Source organism: Oncorhynchus mykiss, chromosome 15 (assembly GCF_013265735.2).
Source record: "Oncorhynchus mykiss isolate Arlee chromosome 15, USDA_OmykA_1.1, whole genome shotgun sequence".
NCBI lineage: Eukaryota > Metazoa > Chordata > Actinopteri > Salmoniformes > Salmonidae > Oncorhynchus > Oncorhynchus mykiss.
This window is the reverse complement of record NC_048579.1, coordinates 25,821,233-25,837,803: the sequence shown is the minus strand read 5'-3', so window position 1 is coordinate 25,837,803 and position 16,571 is coordinate 25,821,233.

The following is a 16,571-nucleotide window of genomic DNA, read 5'->3' as shown; positions in this document are numbered from 1 at the left end:
AAAGAAGGTATTTGGACATAAATAACGGACATTATCGAACAAAACAAACATTTATTGTGGACCTGGGATTCCTGGGAGTGCATTCTGGTGAAGATCGTCAAAGGTAAGGGAACATTTATCATGTCATTTCTGGTTTCTGTTGACTCCAACATGGCGGCTAATTTGACTATTGTTCTGAGCGCCATCTCAGGTTTTCTTTTTCCGTAAAGTTTCTTTGAAATCTGACACAGCGGTTGCATTAAGGACAAGTATATCTATAATTCCATGTGTATATCTTGTATTATCATCTACATTTATGATGAGTATTTCTGTTGAATCCATGTGGCTATCCAAAATCACTGGATGTTTTTGGAACTAGTGAATGTAACGCGCCAATGTAAACTCAGATTTTTTTATATAAATATGAACTTTATCAAACAAAACATACATATGTATTGTGTAACATGAAGTCATATGAGTGTCATCTGATGAAGATCATCAAAGGTTAGTGATTCATTTTATCTTTATTTGTGCTTTTTGTGACTCCTCTCTTTGGCTGGGAATATTGCTGTTTTTATTGTGGTTTGGTGGTGACCTAACATAATCGTTTGTGGTGCTTTCGCCGTAAAGCCTATTTGAAATCGGACACTGTGGTGGGATTAACAACAAGACTACCTTTAAAACGGTATAAAATACATGTATGTTTGAGGAATTTTAATTATGAGATTTCTGTTGTTTTTGAATTTGGCGCCCTGCACTTTCACTGGCTGTTGTCATATCATCCCGTTAACAGGATTGCAACAAGGCACACCTGTTAATTGAAATGCATTCCAGGTGACTGCCTCATGAAGCTGTTTGAGAGAATGCCAAGTGTGCAAAGCTGTCATCAAGTTAAAGGTTGGCTACTTTGAAGAATCTCAAATTTGTAAAAAAATATATATATATAAAAAATTGGTTACTACATTATTCCATATGTGTTATTTCATAGTTATTTCATGTCTTCACTATTATTCTATAATGTAGAAAATGGAAGAAAAAAATGTTTTACAGATATATAACCCCTTTTTGGGTACGCACAATGCTACGTCCATACTTCCATTTATTTTTTTCAGATGAACCCCGTGACACTTTTGGGGGTTGAATCTCCCCTTTCCATAGAGTGGTCATAATAGGCCAAACCGTTCAGACGCTACAGATGTGTCCATGAGAAGACCGATATTTGGGATGTCTCATGGTCTGACAAACACAGCTGTAGCTCGGCCACCACCCACAACAGATGCGGAAGGTTGCCATAGGCGAATTGAGACGCAGCCAATGCAAAAAAACAGACATCTCTATTTTAAATTGACAGATTTTGATGGAGATTATTTTATTATGTTACTTAGATAGATGAATCGGTGAGTCAATTGACTAGGGGGATAATCATTCAGCATGATTTAAAAAATGTGAACATTTCCTACAACAATATGCATTATAAGGGGACAATCATTTAGCACGAGTATAGTAAACTGAGCAATACATAAATAGTTGCCTCTTTATTTTTTGAAATGTAACCTTTATTTACCTAAGCAAGTCGGTTAAGAACAAATTCTTATTTACAATGACGGCCTACCCCGGACTACGCTGGGCCAATTGTGCACCGCCCTATGGGACTCCCAATCACGGCCGGTTGAGATACATCCTGAAATTAAACCAGGGTCTGTAGTGACGCCTCTAGCATGGAGAGGCAGTGCCTTAGACCACTGCACCACTCTTTGAAGAAACGTTTCAAATTAAATCATGATGCCAGATTATGTAGGGTTTATGGTAAATGTTGCACTTTGAACAGCTCTTTTCACTATGAAAATGTTGAGAAAGATAGGGCACAAAGGGTTGACTATTAACAGGCAATATCCACCCTGTTACAATAAGCACTGTTGCAACTGCTATCAGTGATTGGGCTTACCATTAGTAACAAGCAGGAATGGTTTTAGAATTGTTCACTTAATGAATTGCATATTAATTTAATTGTATCAGTTATAGGTGTGAACTTTGTCGTGGAAATTTCCTCTATTTACCAAATCATGAGAGCAAACCACACACAAGTCAGAGTTAGTTATCAAAGTCCATCTTTAATTATATGAGCTCTATCACAACCCTGTGACTCTCAGATCAATTCAGTGTCTATCAATGCATTCTCTGAGAGTCCCTTACACATTGCAACTGAGATCCTTTATAGCAGAGACACACAGAGCCAGACAGCATAGGCATAATTTATCGTTCAGCTTTGTCTCCTAAACTATGTTCTTTTCTCAAACTCAGAACCATAAACAAATCCTCCATATACAGAGCCATATATCAAATCCATCCTATCTTGACAAGATCACAGAGACACACTGACTGGCTCACAGACATTGTGGAGCCAAGAGATACATGCTTGACCTCTCCCCTTTCTCCGGCCCAAGTAACTTAGTCTTGACATAGAATAGATACTGCAACCCCGCCACAGTATCATACATTCTGATGAGAAGTTGAGAAGTAACTTACAAACATATGATGAATATAAAACATCTTACCTATGTTACCAACTAATTCTGATTATTCCCCAACAACTTACCTGTTTATTGACAGCAAAGCCAATGGACACCGCTACAAATGGAAACCTTAACATTCATAGCGAACCATCAACACAATATCTAATGACAACTAATATCTGACCAGTAGCTACAGTATCATATGTTACAAAGTTCTAAAAGATAGTAGTGGCTATAGAGAGATCTTACCAATGTGAAAAGTTTGTGGTGCCATCCACAGGGTTGATGATCCATTTGCAGTTGTTTGTATACACAAAGGCCACTCCAGCTGCTACTGACTCCTCTCCAATATAGATGATCCACAGAAAGACGGGGAAATAATACATAAAAAAAACTAACATAACGGTGTGTGGGGAACTTCTCCTTGACAGAAAGGATGATGATTTTCTCCACCTTATGGTCTGTCTGGGTGACGAGATCTATAGAGGAGCTCTTCGTCATGATCTTCACCTTGTTCTGTAGAGCACCCTTGATAACCTGACACAGAGAATCATCAGCACACAGGGCTCTAAAGTGAGACCATTTTGGTCTCATCTGCTCCTAAATATTTGTGCGAGTGCCTTTTGAATTTTAACAATGGTAAGCCAACATTTGTCTGGACTTTTATTACCATGACTGATCAAAACACGTTTTATCATGGCTCTCTCTTGTCCCTCTGCAGCATATGAGCATTTTGAGCAATTTGGTGAACAATTTGTTTGGAACATCAAATCGCAATAAAATGTCAGCATCGAATCGCAATGCATATAGAATTGTTCGAATCACAATACATACCATTCAGTCCCTGGCCATTTCCAGCCTTAATTAGTAGAAAGAAAACAGATTGTTTCTAGTGCAAACTGAAAATAGTGTTTTTACACAATGTAGAATCATAATATTCCACAAAGGAGTTTGTAATTCAATCAACCTTTTAGATTTTTAAATAAGCAGTGTCTTTAAAGGATTATAAGATTCTAGGGCACAGCATGTGTTTCAAAAGTAGATAGAATTCATGTAGGCTTTATCTAACAGAATGGCGCTGGAATGTATAGCGGTCGTTTTACGGGCTCCTGACAAATTCTTCTATGTTGTGTTTTTTGTTGTTGTTGCTGATCTTAACTTTTTCTTAAAACATAACGTTTCCGCCACCGTTTTCATTTAACCGAAAAGAGCTTCGGGACATCAGAACAGCGATCACTAACCGCGATTTGGATGAAGATTTCTACTTCAATGAGTCGACTGCGCAGGACATACTGCTCACCCCGGACTAGACCCTAATGACCAACAACTGGAAGAGAAAGAGACAGCGATAAAGAAGCTGACGTGCAGGCACCCTGTTGAAACTACGGCGCCAAGTAAATAAACCCCCAATGTCCTCTGTTCTGTTGGTGAATAAACAACCACTAGAGAACAAACTGGACAAGCTCCGTTCGAGACTATCCTATCAACGGGACCTGAAGAATTGTAATATCCTATGATTCTCTGAAACTTGGCTGAACAAGGACATGGATAATGCACATCTAGCTGTTTTTTCTACATATCGGCAGGACAGAACTGCAGTATCGGGTAACATCAAGGGGCGGGGTGTTTTACTCTTTGTTAACAGCTCGTTGTTATTAAGGAAGTCTCAAGGTGCTGCTCACATGAGTTAGAATACCTCATGATAAGTTGTAGACCATACTATTTATATTTTTCATAGCTGCCTATTGACCACCACAAACCCCACTCAACGAGCTGTACAGGGCCATAAGCAAAGAAGAAAAGAAAATAAGAAATGCTCATCCAAAAGCGACGCTCTTGGTGACCGGTGATTTCACAGTTTTTCTCAATTGCTAAAACACTAAAAACCCATTGGCTGAGCAAAGTTCTCAGTTGCCTGGACTCATTTAGCTAATTATGCAGTCTGTTGTCAATACCTTAAACCATTTCACATGGTAAAACACAATTTGGAGATCTCACTTAGACATTTCAGCAAAACTCTAAACACATTCTCATTCTCAAAACACATTCGTCACTCTAATGCACATGTCATCCATACTGGTAAACACAAGTGGCAACAATCGAATACAAATAGAGAACACATGTAATTGATTGAACACAACCACTCAAAATTTATTTAACCTGTTTCAAATGATGCGACACGACCAATATAAGCCAGTTCAGAGAGCAAACAGGTTGTTGAAGGTGGGAATGAGAAAGTCTGAGAATGGATAGAAGAAGCAAGGTGGGCGACGAGGAGGAGGAGGGCAAGAAAGGGGAAGAGGAGGACGAAGAGGAAGACAAAGAGTGGAAATATCTGATGAAATTCGAGCAACCGTTATAGACCATGTTCTTGTCCATGGACTGACAATGAGGGAGGCAGGACTTAGAGTGCAACCCAATTTGAGCTGATTTTCTGTGTCCACCATAGTAAGGACATTCAGAGAAGAGAACAGGTACAGGATACTACTGTATTTTTGCAATTGCAAATTTACTGTACTACACTATATGCAGCTGTTTCAATAGACATTTGTAAAGTTAATCACTGTATGTATTGTACTGCATGAATATGTTTTGTAACTGCACAACTACTTTTTGTAGAATTGCAAGGCTGCCACATGCAGGTGGAAGGACAGCTATATTCACTCGGGAGCAAGAGGCCGTTATAGTTGGCATGGTCCTTCAAGATAATGCAATACGACTCAGAGAAATCCAGGAAATAGTGATACAAGACAACACACACTTCCAGGGAATCGACAGTGTGAGCATTTCCACAGTTGACCGTGTCCTCCATCGTTAAAGGATGCGAATGGAACAAGTATACAGAGTACCTTTTGAGCGCAATTTACCAAGGGTGAAAGAATTGCGAGCTCAGTATGTGCAAGTAAGTGTACATTCAGAAACATTTACTGTAATCCAGATTGTCTACAGTACTAACACATACTATGTGAATGACATTACTCTTCAGTACATACAATGTATGTGAATCAGAAGCCTAATTGTACTCTACAGTATAGCACTGTATCTGTACGACTTACAAAATCCTACATACAGTATATTGTATTTCTACACAGACAATATTTGACTTGGAATCCTTGGACAGACCCCATGAGTTCATCTTTGTCGATGAAGCAGGCTTTAATCTAACAAAGAGGAGAAGGAGAGGCCGAAACATGATTGGACAGCGGGCCATTGTTGAAGTCCCTGGTCAACGAGGTGGCAATGTCACAATCTGTGGTGCTATCAGCAACCATGGTGTTTTACACCACCATGTTACACTCGGGCCATATAACACCCAGCACCTTCTAAGATTTATTGCCAATCTAAGATATATTTTATTTGAGCAGCAGGTTCAAGAGCAGCAGGATCAAGAGCTAAATGAGAATCCCATTCCCACCTATGTGATAGTGTGGGACAATGTCAGTTTCCACCGAGCTGCTCAGGTAAGGGAATGGTTTAACATCAATGGGCAGTTTATGAACTTGTACCTCCCTACATACTCTCCTTTCCTGAATCCGATTGAGGAGTTTTTCTCCTCTTGGAGATGGAAAGTGTATGATAGACAACCCTACACCAGAGTAAATCTGCTGCAAGCCATGGATTTAGCCTGTGGTGAGATAGGTGAAGACTCATGTCAGGGCTGGAAACGGCACACAAGAGGCTTCTTCCCCCGTTGCCTCAGGAGGGACAATATTGCTTGTGATGTCGACGAAGTGCTCTGGCCTGACCCAGCTCAAAGACAAGAAGAAGCACATTGATCACATGTTTACTCCTTTGATTTTTGTCCCTTTTAGTATTGTATACTGTAGTACAGTGCATTGTAGGCTGTATACTGTGCAATGGACAAATTGTATGGCCCTGAACATTGTGCTTTCCATTTATTAACAATACTGACTGCTCAATAGATTTTGACTGGTTGCAGGTTCATATCAACAAAGAACAAGAATTACAGTATCACAGAGACAAAGGACAAGTTTGTGAGATGCAGGGTACAGTACTGTAAAAATAGGGGTACAAGGAGGAGGAAGAACAAAAAACAAAATTGCAAAGAGCAAAGCAGAGTAGTAATTTCTGATCAATTTTGAGCTACTATGATAGAACATGTTTTCGTTCATCAAAAGACTGTAACGCTTTTCGTTGGTGGAAGGAGAGGAGGACCAAAATGCAGCATGGTAAGGTAAGTGTTAGTCATGTTTTAATAGAACAAACTGAACACTACACAAAATAATAACGAAGAGAAAACGAAACAGTTCTGCCAGGTGAACAGACACTAAACAGAAATTAAACACCCACAACCAAAATGGGGAAAACAGGCTACCTAAGTATGATTGTCAATCAGACAACGAACGACACCTGCCTCTGATTGAGAACCATACTAGGCCAAACACATAGAAATATAACAACCTAGAAAAAAGAACATAGACTACCCACCCCAACTCACCCCTGACCAACCTAATACAAAGATATAAAAAAGGAACTAAGGTCAGAACGTGACAAGGACAATGACGGAAAATATGATTTTTTTTTTTTATTCAAAATTTACTTCTCCCTAGGAATTGAATGTTTTGAACAATGTGTTTTCTATTTTTCGGTGTATTGTTTACTGACTGCTTGAGAGTGTATATCATTTTGATTACGTGTTTATGATTTGAGAGCAGTGTTTGATTTTAAACACAGGTAAAACTGTTTTGAGGCGAATGTTTCATTTTGCGAGAGGAGTCAGAGGTTATGTAAATACTGCTTGAAGATGAGGTTTTGTGTTTAATGTTTTCAGGAAATGGAGCAATGTTTCAGCAATTGTGTTTTAGCAATTGAGAAAAACTGTAATACAGGAAAACTGAAATCTGTCTTATCTAATTTCTACCAGCATGTCACCTGTGCAACTAGAAGCTACAAAACTCTAGATCAGCTTTACTCCACACACAGAGACGCATACAAAGCTCTCCCACGCATGCAAATCTGACCATAACTATCTTCCTGATTTTTGCTTACCAGCAAAAACTCAAACAGGATGTACCATTGACGTGCGCAATACAGAAGTGGTCCAATTAAGTGGATGCTAAACTACAGGACTGTTTCACTAGCACAGAATGGAATATGTTCCAGGTCTCATCTGTTGGCATTGAGGAGCATATCACATCAGTCACTGCCTTCATTAATAAGTGCATCGACGACGTCATCCCCACAGTGAAGTTCAAATACTTAGGTTGGAGTCATTAAAACTCGTTTTCTAACCACTCCACAAATTTCTTGTTAACAAACTATAGTTTTGGCAAGTCGGTTAGGACATCTACTTTGTGCATGACGCAAGTCATTTTTCCAACAATTGTTTACAGACAGATTATTTCACTTATAATTCACTGTATCACAATTCCAGTGGGTCAGAAATGTACATACACTAAGTTCACTATGCCTTTAAACAGCTTTGAAAAATCCAGAAAATTATGTCATGGCTTTAGAAGCTTCTGATAGGCTAATTGACATCATTTGAGTCAATTGAAGGTGTACCTGTGGATGTACTTCAAGGCCTACCGTCAAACTCAGTGCCTCTGCTTGACATCATGGGAAAATCAAAAGAAATCAGCAAAGACCTCAGAAACAAATCGCAGTCTGCCCCCAAGTCTGGTTCATCCTTGAGAGCAATTTCCAAATGCCTGAAGATACCACGTTCATCTGTACAAACAATAGTACGCAAGTATAAACACCATGGGACCATGCAGCCTTCATACCGCTCAGGAAGGAGACGCATTCTGTCACCTCGACATGAATGTACTTTGTTGCGAAAAGTGCAAATCAATCCCAGAACAACAGCAAAGGACCCTGTGAAGATGCTAGAGGAAACATGTACAAAGTATACATATCCACAGTGAAACGAGTCCTATATCGACACAACCTGAAAGGCCGCTCAGCAAGGAAGAAGCCACTGCTCCAAAACCGCAATAAAAAAGCCAGACTACGGTTTGCAACTGCACATGGGGACAAAGATTGTACTTTTTGGAGAAATTTCCTCTGGTCTGATGAAACAAAAATAAAACTGTTTGGCCATAATGACCATCGTTATGTTTGGAGGAAAAAGGGGGAGGCTTGCATGCCAAGAACACCATCCAACCATGAAGCACAGGGGTGGCAGCATCATGTTGTGGGGGGGCTTTGCTGCAGGAGGGACTGGTGCACTTTACAAAATAGATAGTATCATGAGGTAAAATGACGTGGATATATTGAAGCAAAATCTCAAGATATCAGCAAGGAAGTTATTAAAGCTTGGTTGTAAATTGGTCTTCCAAATGGACAATGACCCCAAGCATACTTCCAAAATTGTGGCAAAATGGCTTAAGGACAACAAAGTCAAGGTATTGGAGTGGCCATCACAAAGCCCTGACCTCAAGCCTATATAATTGGGAAGAACTGAAAAAGCTTGTGCTAGCAAGGAGGCCTAGAAACCTGACTCAGTTACACCAGCTCTGTCAGGAGGAATGGGACAAAATTCACCCAACTTATTGTGGGAAGCTTGTGGAAGGCTATCTGAAATGTTTGACCCAAGTTAAACAATTTAAAGGCAATGCTACCAAATACTAATTGAGTGTATGTAAACTTCTGACCCACTGGGAATGTGATGAAAGAAATAAAAGCTGAAATAAATAATTCTCTCTACTATTATTCTGACATTTCACATTCTTAAAATAAAGTGGTGATCCTAACTGACCTAAAACAGGGACTTTTACTAGGATTAAATGTCAGGAATTGTGAAAAACAGAGTTTAAATGTATTTGGCTAAGGTGTATGTAAACTTCCGACTTCAACTGTACATATCCCAACCAGAGGCCATGGATTAGAGGGAACATCCCCACTGAGTTAAAGGCTTGAGCTGCCACTGTCAAGGAGCAGGACACTTACCCTGATGCTGATAAGAAATTCCGCTACGCTCTCCGACGAACCATCAAACAGGCAAAGCGTCAATGCAGGACTAAGATTGAATCCTACTACACCGGCTCTGCTTTGTAGATGTGGCGGGGCTTGCAAACTCTCTCGAATTACAAAAGGAAACCCAACCGAGAGCTACCCAGTAATGCAAGCCTACCAGATGAGCTAAATGCCTTCTTTGCTTGCTTCAAGACAAGCAACACTGAACCAGAATGCTGAGAGAATGTTCCTTGATCTTTGCTAAAGTAAGGTCCCTGGGACTAAACATCTACCTCTGCAAATGGATCCTGGACTTCCTGATGGGACGCCCCCAGGTGGTGAGGGTAGGCAATAACACATCCACCAAGCTGACGCTCAACACGGGGGCCCCTCAGGGTTAATACTTTTATTATTATGTTTTTTACTTTTCTATTATTTCTCTATTTTTTTATCTCTGTATTGTTGGGAAGGACCCATAAGTAAGCACCTGTTGTTTACAAAGCATGTTAAAGAATAACATTTAATTTGATCTAAATCCATTTTTTTTTTAATCTGCTTTTCTGGTGCTCCTGAATTTGAGATTGTGATACTAACTTTTTTAAGTTGGGAGCACCAGTGCTATCTATGAACAATTCCAATTTAGCACATCACTAAACACTCAACATAAATACAGATACCACTACACACTCAACATGGTAGTCTTGGCTATCCCATGTCTCCATTTGGTTATGTCCCAAATGGCACCCTATTCCCTATTTAGAGCATTACTTTTGATCAGGAGACTAGGGTGCTATTTAGACACAAGCTTATAACTTTGAGCTTCTAGCCAACCTATGTTAATTGGTATGAGGTTGCAGATTTCCCTTGAGGACCACAAAGGAAACTATACCACCAATGATTGTACTTATCATGTTGTGCTTTTATGGGTTTTGAAGTGGTCTTGGAGGAATTTACATACTGTATCACATGTTCAGAAGGCTATGTACCCAAGTGGAAAAAAATATTTTAAAAAAATGATATACTTACATCATACTTTATTAACACATTTTAATATATTTAGAATTCTCTCAATTGAACTTTTTTAAATACATGTAATGTCAATTTTATTTGTATTTTATTAGCAATTAAAATACACTTATAATTATCTAAATTGGGAAACTTTTGTATTTAAGTATATTCTTAGTTTTTTTTAGATAAAGAGCAAAATGAATATACTTTGAATTACACTAAAATGGTATTTGAATGAGAATTTCTGTATTTTTCTTTGCAATAAAAAGTGTATTTACATTGTGTTTTCAGTATACTTTTACAAATACACTTCTACTAATTAACCACATCAGCTGTTGTAATTAGCCATGTAAAAGGTTAAATTTATTGACAAAGGCATTTTCTCAATCAACATTAACATGCTATTTACAAAGCAGTTGACCCCAGGGCAGTAATTTGCAATTAACACGTTTGAGAACTGTGCACCATTGGTATTTCACACTTTAGTTGTTCACATTATGGTAATAAATTAACATTTAAATAACATTTGTAATTAAAAGTACATTATTCAGTTTGAAAATTAACATCAAAACATTTGAGTAAGCTAAATATGAGGAACTGTCACGATCGTCGTATGGAGTAGACCAAAGCGCAGCATGGTATGTGTTTATGATGATGTTTTAATTAAAGAAAGCACTGAACACTGAATACAAAACAATAAACTAATAACAACCGTGAAGCTATAATAAGAACTGTGCTGACACAAGCAACTAACATAGAGAATCACCCACAAAATACCCACAGAATACGGCTGCCTAAATATGGTTCCCAATCAGAGACAACGATAGACAGCTGCCTCTAATTGAGAACCAATCTAGGCAACCATAGACATACAATTTACCTAGAATGGACCCAGCCCCATAAACATACAAAAAACCCTAGACAAGACAAACACATACATCAACCATGTCACACCCTGACCTAACCAAATTAACAAGGAAAACAAAGAATACTAAGGTCAGGGTGTGACAGGAACAATATATTATAAATCAAAACCTCAGCTGCAGAAAGTTGCTGGGTAATATGCAAATGTTTGTGCTCATTCGCTTTTGAAAATATACTTCTTGGGCATTTACAGTTTTTTACAATTGCCTACACATGATTTCTGAAACTATGGCTCCTTTTCTCTAGACTCTACACACAAAACCCCAACACACACACACACACAACATGCAAAACCAAACACTTCATTCAAAACTATTTTAACTCTACTCAAAATTTTGTTTTTGCATCAAAACTCTACAGACAAACCATCAAATGATTAGCTCTTATACACGCCAACTACACACAGATGTGACAAATGTAAAACACTACCATCTTGTGTTTTTTGCATGTGCAGTGGAGTCCTCAGCAGTTTGTACATGTATGTGCACAAATATATACATTACGTGTGCATATTCAGTATATATTTACACTATAAACAGAAATGCAAGGGGGGGAAAAAATCTAATGCATTTCTTTCTCAAAACATTGTATTTTCATCCTGAATCCTGGATGAATAGTAACAGACAAAACAAATACAGTTAGAAGATAAATAAATAGGCTTGTCCTTGTCCTCTTCCCCCTTGTCCTCTTCCTCCTCTTACTCTCACTCCTCTTCCTCTAACTCGCTCTCCAAAATTGGCCTCCATTGTTGTCCAAACCAAGAAAGCCAACTGAAGCCTATTTATAGTGCTCAAGCCCTGATTTCTAAGTGAAGAAATTAGCTATAAGTGTTTTTACACGTGAGCACTGGGTGCAGGTAATCGGTAAATGAGTGTGGCATTTGGAATGAGTGTTTTCCAAACAAAACACAAGACCTGTTAGTTTTGATTGATGTGTCTATGTAGAGAACTGTGTTTTACAATTGCAAACTGAGTGTAAAGCAGATAATGGTTCTTGCAGTTTTGCAGACTTGGTCTGAAGATCAAGTACATGAGTTAATGGTTTCACTGAGTGTGCCTCAAGTACCACTTTTAGTGTGTAAGCGATTGTAAAAATAAAAAAAAACTAAGTTAGATACTTTTTGATAATATACTGAAGTCTATTTTCTTAAGATATTAAATAATATACTCTCAAGGAAGCATGTTGACTCCTTATGTGGAATAAACAAACATTGTCAACTTTTTCTGCACTCTTCTGAACAGGAATTGAGAAAGTACTTCAAAACATATTGTTGGAACTCAAACTACTTTGCCTTGCAAAAGTATTCATTCCCCTGGAATTTGTTCACATTTTATTGTTACAAAGTTGGAACAATCTACACAAAATGCTCTAATGTCAAAGTGGAAGATTTCTATAAATGGTTTTGAAAAGATTGATAGAAATTTAAATAATGAAAATATGGTCGTTGCATAAGTATTAAACCCCCTGAGTTAATGCATGTTAGAAACCCCTTTGGCAGTGATTACAACGGCTTTTGTAAGAGCCAATTTATGCTTGATCCGACAAATGTTGCGGTCGGAGGCACCGTATGGATGGTGTGATGCAATTGCAAAGCCTCTGGAGGCACACAAAGGCCAAACTGAGCTCCGTACTGCATCACCGTGCACCTCTCAAATATTGTAACAATGCGAAGGGCTCCATATAGCTCCTTATCGGCATGATTGGTTGACGGTAGGTGAGGGCGGGAGGTTCTGTATAAACACCAACTCACTTCCTTGACAACTTCCTTCACAACAGCTCTGATCAGCTCCGTAAAGCACAAGAAGTATAAATGCCCTGACTTCTGCAGAGGCTGAATCACTGTAAATGCTGCACGGCCAATGCACACTACAGATTAACCATACCAACGTGTGTTGATCAAAAACAACTTGATCTGTGGAAGCAATAGTCCCATTGAGATTTAGATGTAATTTACAAGGCAGCCCTGCATACACACAGCACATAAATACAACATAATACACATATTGGTCATAGTGATTCAGAAATATCATTAAAACAGGTTAATATGCCCCACCAACATTAGACAACTATACAGAAAGCACTTAAATTGCTGAATTAAGTAAATCAAATCAATGATGAGAGTATAGTCAGATTAACTGATACCTGGTGGTGTAGCAGGAACATCAGAGTATCGTGAACCAAGAGGTTCAAATCCCACGTGAGGACATGTTGAATAATAATGACTGTATAAATGAACATGCACAATGAAATTATACATGTCAAAGTGTGTGAAATATGTATGTTAAAAGCACTGTGTGTCTGCCCTTAACACAGACAAAGAGCTATGAATGGATCAGTTTATTCACCAATCAGGGCCTTGATTTGCTTGGCGACAGAAACAAGGCATTTTCCTAACCCACAGAAAGCTGAAAACATGAATGTTCTTGCAACGTTCCTATGAAGCGTGTCTAGAACATTAATATCTTATATTCTGAGAACATGGCAACAATGTTCTGCGTATGTTTGGTGGTACGTTGATGGAATATTCTCCTAACCGTCAAAAAACAAAAGTAGCATCATATGATGCAAAATGCATCATACAGGGATGATTTCTGTATTTTGAAAGTCACATATCTTGAAAACCTGATTGCGGACTAATGAAACAACTACCAAAACATAGTTTTTTAGGTGGAGTTTTCCTGTAAAGGAATGGCCTCTTGGAAACAGTCGTTGCACAGCACTGGAACATTCCTATGAAAACGTTAGTGAGACTTAAGGGAACGTTCTCTTATGTTGTGGTAACATTTGTTGTTTGCTGGGCTGTGTGTGATGGTGAAGTCCTTGGTGTATTCCCTTCCCTTCCTACAGGGGATTATTTGAATCACCTAGGAGATGTGCTCTGCAGTGGTTTTACTGATGGCTATGATCAGCATCCTGGACATCAGGTCAAATGGTCCTCCAGGGTAGGAGAACAACAAAATATAAAGATGTTATAGCAAGTGGTCTGCAAGTAAAGCAAGTGCAACAGTGTTTTACTCACTTGGGAGAACTTTAAGATGGTGGAAATATTACTAAGATCAATAAAATTATTTACTCACTGGAGGCCTTGATCATGTACCATCTACAGTCCACACTTCTTCACAGAGGCCCGCCACTTCCTAGTTACAACTCAATGTCCAATATGTACTATCATAGTCGCAGTGCATAGTGACTCACCTCAGATGTCTATGACATGACTCACCTGAGGTGTCCATAATGGTACCCCCGGTTTCTCTAATGATGGCAGCTCCTCCAGCCATGTCCCAGCAGTGGATGCTCATGTGGGAGTAGGCATCAGCCGCCCCGCACGCCACCAGGCATATGTTGACTGGCGAGCGGATGCTATGGTAGTGTAGTGTAGCTGTGGGACAGCTTGTAAGGGATGACGTTAGAAAACTAATTTCTCACACCCGTGCCTGCTTGCAAGACTCTGCCCGGGACCCTGAGAAACTGATATAAGGCAGAGCCGAGAGCACAGGCAGGTCTTGGTGGGGTAGTTGTGCTTTGATGAACATTGGGCTTGTAGCCTTTGCTACTATCTGCATTGCACTCAATTTAACGGGGATGTTGTTGTTCGCTGCTGGGTAGGGCAGCCGGCGACGAAGACAGGTAGTGAGGGGGAATTTGGGGATCCAGATAAGATAGTGCTAGGAGTGCGAACCATCTCCCCGGCTTTTGGGAACAGACCATGTTCCATGTTGTAGCATGCTCTTGGACATGCAAATTATTTATCTAAGCTGCATGTGTTGGTAAACAGAGCGCACTGTGAGTGTAGTGCACTCCTCATTTTTACATAATTAATCAGGGTAAAACCTACGGTGATCAACCTGAATCCGAGTATAGCCTAGTTGTCGTTCCTGTCCAGTCCAGTCCAGTTTTTCATTGGGTTAGGCCTGGTTTGCAGTGAAGTAGTAGTAGAACCTTGGATGTTCAGTTCTCCTTAGCCATATACTTCACTAGTCTGTAGTGTCACTTTTAAGGGCGTTATTGCACTTAATAGCCTGTGTGCCTTACACCTTCTTCAGTTCAATGCAGCACTTCTGATTGGGTTACAGAGATTGCAGGTATTTACTAGGTCGCCTAGCATTGCATGCACACTGTTTTATGAAACGGTGTAGTTAATAAAGATCATTGTTTGCTGGCAGCTGTAGACAATGCCAAACTCTATCCCAGTTAAATACATAGCATGGAGAGGTTGACTTGAAGTGCAAATTTTCTACAAAGTCAAAGTTTCTACTACAGAAATAAGCCAACAAAGCCTGTTGAACTCCTGCTACAGATTTAATACTGTGTTATTATTGTGTTATAAATCTCATGATGTTCTCAAACACAGCAAAACTTTACATCACACCAAAACGAAGACACAGACGGGAATCTCATTCGCACAAAACTGAAAACGCGAACCACTGCTTTTAATCAGGGCAAGGTGACATGGAAACATGACCGAATACAAACAGTGTAGCCATTCCCTCCGCAAGGCAATCAAACAAGCTAAGCGTCAGTATGGAGACAAAGTAGAGTCGCAATTCAACGGCTCAGACACGAGAGGTATGTGGCAGGGTCTACAGTCAATCACGGACTATAAAAGGAAAACCAGCCCCGTCGTGGACCAGGATGTCTTGTTCCCAGATAGACTAAACAAATTCTTTGCTCGCTTTCAGGACAATACAGTGCCACTGACACGGCCCGCTACCAAAACCTGCGGGCTCTCTTTCTCTGCAGCCGACGTGAGCAAAACATTTAAACTTGTCAACCCTCTCAAAGCTGCAGGCCCAGACGGCATCCCCAGCCGCGTCCTCAGAGCATGTGCAGACCAGCTGGCTGGTGTGTTTACGACATATTCAATCAATCCTTATCCCAGTCTGCTGTCCCCACATGCTTCAAGAGGGCCACCATTGTTCCTGTTCCCAAGAAAGCTAAGGTAACTGAGCAAAATGACTACTTCCGTCATCATGAAGTGCTTTGAGAGACTAGTCAAGGACCATATCACCTCCACCCTACCTGACACCCTAGACCCACTCCAATTTGCTTCCCGCCCCAATAGGTCCACGGATGACGCAATCGCAATCACACTGCACAATGCCCTGGACAAGAGGAATACCTATGTGAGAATGTTGTTCATCGAATACAGCTTAGCATTTAACACCATAGTACCTAGTACCCTCCAAAATCGTCATCAAGCTCGAGACCCTGGGTCTCGACCCCGCCCAG